Source organism: Cucurbita moschata, unplaced genomic scaffold (assembly GCF_002738365.1).
Source record: "Cucurbita moschata cultivar Rifu unplaced genomic scaffold, Cmos_1.0 Cmo_Scf00495, whole genome shotgun sequence".
NCBI lineage: Eukaryota > Viridiplantae > Streptophyta > Magnoliopsida > Cucurbitales > Cucurbitaceae > Cucurbita > Cucurbita moschata.
Window position 1 is genome coordinate 1 of NW_019269011.1, and position 6,366 is coordinate 6,366.

Here is a 6,366-nt window from a genome sequence, read left to right on the forward strand (position 1 = left end):
CTTTTTTTATTTTTTTATTTCTTATTTCTTTTGCTCGTTATTTCAATTTCTCCCCGTTCTTTTCTTCCTTTCTTTACAAATGGCAACCTCCCCCGCTCGCACGCTCACGGCCATCGCGTTTCTTCTCCCCGATGTGTCCGCGCGGGCCCCGTCGACCGTTCCGAGCACGTGCGTGCACCCACCGTCGCCTCGATCATGCCACCCCGCATGCGTTGAATGCAATTTCTGAGCATTGCATGTCGGGTGCGATCATACCAGCACTAATGCACCGGATCCCATCAGAACTCTGCAGTTAAGCGCGCCTGGGCGAGAGTAGTACTAAGTTGGGTGACCACTTGGGAAGTCCTCGTGTTGCACCCCTTTTTTTATTTTTTTTATTTCTTATTTCTTTTGCTCGTTATTTCAATTTCTCCCCGTTCTTTTCTTCCTTTCTTTACAAATGGCAACCTCCCCCGCTCATCGCGTTTCTTCTCCCCGACGTGTCCGCGCGGGCCCCGCCGACCGTTCCGAGCACGTGCGTGCACCCACCGTCGGCTCGATCATGCCGCCCCGCATGCGTTAAATGCAATTTGTGCGCATTGCATGTCGGGTGCGATCATACCAGCACTAATGCACCGGATCCCATCAGAACTCCGCAGTTAAGCGTGCCTGGGCGAGAGTAGTACTAAGTTGGGTGACCACTTGGGAAGTCCTCGTGTTGCACCCCTTTTTTTATTTTTTTATTTCTTATTTCTTTTGCTCGTTATTTCTATTTCTCCCCGTTCTTTTCTTCCTTTCTTTACAAATGGCAACCTCCCCCGCTCGCACGCCCACGCTCATCGCGTTTCTTCTCCCCGACGTGTCCGCGCGGGCCCCGCCGACCGTTCCGAAAATGTGCGTGCACCCACCGTCGCCTCGATCATGCCGCCCCGCATGCGTTAAATGCAATTTGTGCGCATTGCATGTCGGGTGCGATCATACCAGCACTAATGCACCGGATCCCATCAGAACTCCGCAGTTAAGCGTGCTTGGGCGAGAGTAGTACTAAGTTGGGTGACCACTTGGGAAGTCCTCGTGTTGCACCCCTTTTTTTATTTTTTTTATTTCTTATTTCTTTTGCTCGTTATTTCTATTTCTCCCCGTTCTTTTCTTCCTTTCTTTACAAATGGCAACCTCCCCCGCTCGCACGCTCACGCCCATCGCGTTTCTTCTCCCCGACGTGTCCGCGCGGGCCCCGTCGACCGTTTCGAGCACGTGCGTGCACCCACCGTCGCCTCGATCATGCCGCCCCGCATCCGTTGAATGCAATTTGTGCGCATTGCATGTCGGGTGCGATCATACCAGCACTAATACACCGGATCCCATCAGAACTCTGCAGTTAAGCGCGCCTGGGCGAGAGTAGTACTAAGTTGGGTGACCACTTGGGAAGTCCTCGTGTTGCACTCCTTTTTTTATTTTTTTATTTCTTATTTCTTTTGCTCGTTATTTCTATTTCTCCCCGTTCTTTTCTTCCTTTCTTTACAAATGGCAACCTCCCCCGCTCGCACGCTCACGCCCATCGCGTTTCTTCTCCCCGACGTGTCCGCTACAAATGGCAACCTCCCCCGCTCGCACGCTCACGCCCATCGCGTTTCTTCTCCCCGACGTGTCCGCACGGGCCCCGTCGACCGTTCCGAGCACGTGCGTGCACCCACCGTCGCCTCGATCATGCCGCCCCGCATCCGTTGAATGCAATTTGTGCGCATTGCATGTCGGGTGCGATCATACCAGCACTAATGCACCGGATCCCATCAGAACTCTGCAGTTAAGCGCGCATGGGCGAGAGTAGTACTAAGTTGGGTGACCACTTGGGAAGTCCTCGTGTTGCACTCCTTTTTTTATTTTTTTTATTTCTTATTTCTTTTGCTCGTTATTTCTATTTCTCCCCGTTCTTTTCTTCCTTTCTTTACAAATGGCAACCTCCCCCGCTCATCGCGTTTCTTCTCCCCGACGTGTCCGCGCGGGCCCCGTCGACCGTTTCGAGCACGTGCGTGCACCCACCGTCGCCTCGATCATGCCGCCCCGCATCCGTTGAATACAATTTGTGCGCATTGCATGTCGGGTGCGATCATACCAGCACTAATGCACCGGATCCCATCAGAACTCTGCAGTTAAGCGCGCCTGGGCGAGAGTAGTACTAAGTTGGGTGACCACTTGGGAAGTCCTCGTGTTGCACCCCTTTTTTTATTTTTTTTATTTCTTATTTCTTTTGCTCGTTATTTCAATTTCTCCCCGTTCTTTTCTTCCTTTCTTTACAAATGGCAACCTCCCCCGCTCATCGCGTTTCTTCTCCCCGACGTGTCCGCGCGGGCCCCGCCGACCGTTCCGAGCACGTGCGTGCACCCACCGTCGGCTCGATCATGCCGCCCCGCATGCGTTAAATGCAATTTGTGCGCATTGCATGTCGGGTGCGATCATACCAGCACTAATGCACCGGATCCCATCAGAACTCCGCAAGTTAAGCGCGCCTGGGCGAGAGTAGTACTAAGTTGGGTGACCACTTGGGAAGTCCTCGTGTTGCACTCCTTTTTTTATTCTTTTATTTCTTATTTCTTTTGCTCGTTATTTCAATTTCTCCCCGTTCTTTTCTTCCTTTCTTTACAAATTGCAACCTCCCCCGCTCGCACGCTCACGCCCATCGCGTTTCTTCTACCCGACGTGTCCGCACGGGCCCCGTCGACCGTTCCGAGCACGTGCGTGCACCCACCGTCGCCTCGATCATGCTGCCCCGCATCCGTTGAATGCAATTTGTGCGCATTGCATGTCGGGTGCGATCATACCAGCACTAATGCACCGGATCCCATCAGAACTCCGCAGCTAAGCGTGCTTGGGCGAGAGTAGTACTAAGTTGGGTGACCACTTGGGAAGTCCTCGTGTTGCACCCCTTTTTTTATTTTTTTTATTTCTTATTTCTTTTGCTCGTTATTTCAATTTCTCCCCGTTCTTTTCTTCCTTTCTTTACAAATGGCAACCTCCCCCGCTCATCGCGTTTCTTCTCCCCGACGTGTCCGCGCGGGCCCCGCCGACCGTTCCGAGCACGTGCGTGCACCCACCGTCGGCTCGATCATGCCGCCCCGCATGCGTTAAATGCAATTTGTGCGCATTGCATGTCGGGTGCGATCATACCAGCACTAATGCACCGGATCCCATCAGAACTCCGCAGCTAAGCGTGCTTGGGCGAGAGTAGTACTAAGTTGAGTGACCACTTGGGAAGTCTTCGTGTTTCACCCCTTTTTTTTATTTTTTTATTTCTTATTTCTTTTGCTCGTTATTTCAATTTCTCCCCGTTCTTTTCTTCCTTTCTTTACAAATGGCAACCTCCCTCGCTCACGCCCATCGCGTTTCTTCTCCCCGATGTGTCCGCGCGGGCCCCGCCGACCGTTCCGAGCACGTGCGTGCACCCACCGTCGCCTCGATCATGCCGCCCCGCATGCGTTAAATGCAATTTGTGCGCATTGCATTTCGGGTGCGATCATACCAGCACTAATGCACCGGATCCCATCAGAACTCCGCAGCTAAGTGTGCTTGGGCGAGAGTAGTACTAAGTTGGGTGACAACTTGGGAAGTACTCGTGTTGCACCCCTTTTTTTATTTTTTTATTTCTTATTTCTTTTGCTCGTTATTTCAATTTCTCCCCGTTCTTTTCTTCCTTTCTTTACAAATGGCAACCTCCCCCGCTCACGCCCATCGCGTTTCTTCTCCCCGACGTGTCCGCGCGGGCCCCGCCGACCGTTCCGAGCACGTGCGTGCACCCACCGTCACCTCGATCATGCCGCCCCGCATGCGTTAAATGCAATTTGTGCGCATTGCATGTCGGGTGCGATCATACCAGCACTAATGCACCGGATCCCATCAGAATTCCGCAGTCAAGCGTGCTTGGGCGAGAGTAGTACTAAGTTGGGTGACCACTTGGGAAGTCCTCGTGTTGCACCCCTTTTTTTATTTTTTTATTTCTTATTTCTTTTGCTCGTTATTTCAATTTCTCCCCGTTCTTTTCTTCCTTTCTTTACAAATGGCAACCTCCCCCGCTCATCGCGTTTCTTCTCCCCGACGTGTCCGCGCGGGCCCCGCCGACCGTTCCGAGCACGTGCGTGCACCCACCGTCGCCTCGATCATGCCGCCCCGCATGCGTTAAATGCAATTTGTGCGCATTGCATGTCGGGTGCGATCATACCAGCACTAATGCAACGGATCCCATCAGAACTCCGCAGTCAAGCGTGCTTGGGCGAGAGTAGTACTAAGTTGGGTGACCACTTGGGAAGTCCTCGTGTTGCACCCCTTTTTTTATTTTTTTATTTCTTATTTCTTTTGCTCGTTATTTCAATTTATCCCCGTTCTTTTCTTCCTTTCTTTACAAATGGCAACCTCCCCCGCTCATCGCGTTTCTTCTCCCCGACGTGTCCGCACGGGCCCCGCCGACCGTTCCGAGCACGTGCGTGCACCCACCGTCGCCTCGATCATGCCGCCCCACATGCGTTAAATGCAATTTGTGCGCATTGCATGTCGGGTGCGATCATACCAGCACTAATGCAACGGATCCCATCAGAACTCCGCAGTCATGCGTGCTTGGGCGAGAGTAGTACTAAGTTGGGTGACCACTTGGGAAGTCCTCGTGTTGCACCCCTTTTTTTATTTTTTTATTTCTTATTTCTTTTGCTTGTTATTTCAATTTCTCCCCGTTCTTTTCTTCCTTTCTTTACAAATGGCAACCTCCCCCGCTCATCGCGTTTCTTCTCCCCGACGTGTCCGCGCGGGCCCCGCCGACCGTTCCGAGCACGTGCGTGCACCCACCGTCGGCTCGATCATGCCGCCCCGCATGCGTTAAATGCAATTTGTGCGCATTGCATGTCGGGTGCGATCATACCAGCACTAATGCACCGGATCCCATCAGAACTCCGCAGTTAAGCGTGCTTGGGCGAGAGTAGTACTAAGTTGGGTGACCACTTGGGAAGTCCTCGTGTTGCACCCCCTTTTTTTATTTTTTTATTTCTTATTTCTTTTGCTTGTTATTTCAATTTCTCCCCGTTCTTTTCTTCCTTTCTTTACAAATGGCAACCTCCCCCGCTCATCGCGTTTCTTCTCCCCGACGTGTCTGCGCGGGCCCCGCCGACCGTTCCGAGCACGTGCGTGCACCCACCGTCGGCTCGATCATGCCGCCCCGCATGCGTTAAATGCAATTTGTGCGCATTGCATGTCGGGTGCGATCATACCAGCACTAATGCACCGGATCCCATCAGAACTCCGCAGTTAAGCGTGCTTGGGCGAGAGTAGTACTAAGTTGGGTGACCACTTGGGAAGTCCTCGTGTTGCACCCCTTTTTTTATTTTTTTTATTTCTTATTTCTTTTGCTCGTTATTTCAATTTCTCCCCGTTCTTTTCTTCCTTTCTTTACAAATGGCAACCTCCCCCGCTCATCGCGTTTCTTCTCCCCGACGTGTCTGCGCGGGCCCCGCCGACCGTTCCGAGCACGTGCGTGCACCCACCATCGCCTCGATCATGCCGCCCCGCATGCGTTAAATGCAATTTGTGCGCATTGCATGTCGGGTGCGATCATACCAGCACTAATGCAACGGATCCCATCAGAACTCCGCAGTCAAGCGTGCTTGGGCGAGAGTAGTACTAAGTTGGGTGACCACTTCCTCTTGGGCGAGAGTAGTACTAAGTTGGGTGACCACTTGGGAAGTCCTCGTGTTGCACCCCTTTTTTTATTTTTTTATTTCTTTTCTTCCTTTCTTTACAAATGGCAACCTCCCCCCTCATCGCGTTTCTTTACACCAACGTGTCCGCGCGGGCCCCGCCGACCGTTCCGAGCACGTGCGTGCACCCACCGTCAGCTCGATCATGCCGCCCCGCATGCGTTAAATGCAATTTGTACGCATTGCATGTCGGGTGCGATCATACCAGCACTAATGCACTGGATCCCATCAGAACTCCGCAGTTAAGCGTGCTTGGGCGAGAGTAGTACTAAGTTGGGTGACCGCTTGGGAAGTCCTCGTGTTGCACCCCTTTTTTTATTTTTTTATTTCTTATTTCTTTTGCTCGTTATTTCAATTTCTCCCCGTTCTTTTCTTCCTTTCTTTACAAATGGCAACCTCCCCCGCTCACGCCCATCGCGTTTCTTCTCCCCGACGTGTCCGCGCGGGCCCCGCCGACCGTTCCGAGCACGTGCGTGCACCCACCGTCGCCTCGATCATGCCGCCCCGCATGCGCTAAATGCAATTTGTGCGCATTGCATGTCGGGTGCGATCATACCAGCACTAGTGAACCGAATCCCATCAGAACTTCGCAATTAAGCGTGCTTGGCCGAGAGTAGTACTAAGTTGGGTGACCACTAGTCCTCGTGTTGCA

General features: G+C 52.5%; 16 non-coding genes and 2 pseudogenes across 16 annotated transcripts; all 18 read left to right on the forward strand.

Annotated features, from left to right (window-relative positions):
• Positions 1 to 241: 241 nt before the first annotated feature.
• Positions 242 to 360, forward strand: LOC111440584. The gene has a single exon (XR_002709962.1). It is a non-coding gene; the product is annotated as a 5S ribosomal RNA (ribosomal RNA).
• Positions 361 to 587: 227 nt separating this feature from the next.
• On the forward strand, positions 588 to 706 carry LOC111440597. The gene has a single exon (XR_002709972.1). It is a non-coding gene; the product is annotated as a 5S ribosomal RNA (ribosomal RNA).
• A 240-nt stretch (positions 707 to 946) lies between these two features.
• On the forward strand, positions 947 to 1,065 carry LOC111440580. Its single transcript, XR_002709957.1, has one exon. It is a non-coding gene; the product is annotated as a 5S ribosomal RNA (ribosomal RNA).
• A 241-nt stretch (positions 1,066 to 1,306) lies between these two features.
• LOC111440586 lies at positions 1,307 to 1,425 on the forward strand. Its single transcript, XR_002709964.1, has one exon. It is a non-coding gene; the product is annotated as a 5S ribosomal RNA (ribosomal RNA).
• Positions 1,426 to 1,732: 307 nt separating this feature from the next.
• LOC111440588 lies at positions 1,733 to 1,851 on the forward strand. The gene has a single exon (XR_002709965.1). It is a non-coding gene; the product is annotated as a 5S ribosomal RNA (ribosomal RNA).
• A 227-nt stretch (positions 1,852 to 2,078) lies between these two features.
• Positions 2,079 to 2,197, forward strand: LOC111440585. Its single transcript, XR_002709963.1, has one exon. It is a non-coding gene; the product is annotated as a 5S ribosomal RNA (ribosomal RNA).
• Positions 2,198 to 2,424: 227 nt separating this feature from the next.
• On the forward strand, positions 2,425 to 2,544 carry LOC111440589. The gene has a single exon (XR_002709966.1). It is a non-coding gene; the product is annotated as a 5S ribosomal RNA (ribosomal RNA).
• Positions 2,545 to 2,784: 240 nt separating this feature from the next.
• On the forward strand, positions 2,785 to 2,903 carry LOC111440598. Its single transcript, XR_002709973.1, has one exon. It is a non-coding gene; the product is annotated as a 5S ribosomal RNA (ribosomal RNA).
• A 227-nt stretch (positions 2,904 to 3,130) lies between these two features.
• LOC111440593 lies at positions 3,131 to 3,249 on the forward strand. Its single transcript, XR_002709970.1, has one exon. It is a non-coding gene; the product is annotated as a 5S ribosomal RNA (ribosomal RNA).
• A 233-nt stretch (positions 3,250 to 3,482) lies between these two features.
• Positions 3,483 to 3,601, forward strand: LOC111440590. Its single transcript, XR_002709967.1, has one exon. It is a non-coding gene; the product is annotated as a 5S ribosomal RNA (ribosomal RNA).
• A 232-nt stretch (positions 3,602 to 3,833) lies between these two features.
• On the forward strand, positions 3,834 to 3,952 carry LOC111440582. Its single transcript, XR_002709960.1, has one exon. It is a non-coding gene; the product is annotated as a 5S ribosomal RNA (ribosomal RNA).
• A 226-nt stretch (positions 3,953 to 4,178) lies between these two features.
• LOC111440583 lies at positions 4,179 to 4,297 on the forward strand. The gene has a single exon (XR_002709961.1). It is a non-coding gene; the product is annotated as a 5S ribosomal RNA (ribosomal RNA).
• Positions 4,298 to 4,523: 226 nt separating this feature from the next.
• Positions 4,524 to 4,642, forward strand: LOC111440591. The gene has a single exon (XR_002709968.1). It is a non-coding gene; the product is annotated as a 5S ribosomal RNA (ribosomal RNA).
• Positions 4,643 to 4,868: 226 nt separating this feature from the next.
• LOC111440592 lies at positions 4,869 to 4,987 on the forward strand. Its single transcript, XR_002709969.1, has one exon. It is a non-coding gene; the product is annotated as a 5S ribosomal RNA (ribosomal RNA).
• Positions 4,988 to 5,214: 227 nt separating this feature from the next.
• On the forward strand, positions 5,215 to 5,333 carry LOC111440596. Its single transcript, XR_002709971.1, has one exon. It is a non-coding gene; the product is annotated as a 5S ribosomal RNA (ribosomal RNA).
• A 227-nt stretch (positions 5,334 to 5,560) lies between these two features.
• On the forward strand, positions 5,561 to 5,718 carry LOC111440594 (annotated as a pseudogene).
• Positions 5,719 to 5,905: 187 nt separating this feature from the next.
• On the forward strand, positions 5,906 to 6,024 carry LOC111440581. The gene has a single exon (XR_002709958.1). It is a non-coding gene; the product is annotated as a 5S ribosomal RNA (ribosomal RNA).
• Positions 6,025 to 6,256: 232 nt separating this feature from the next.
• Positions 6,257 to 6,366, forward strand: LOC111440595 (annotated as a pseudogene; the record flags this gene model as incomplete).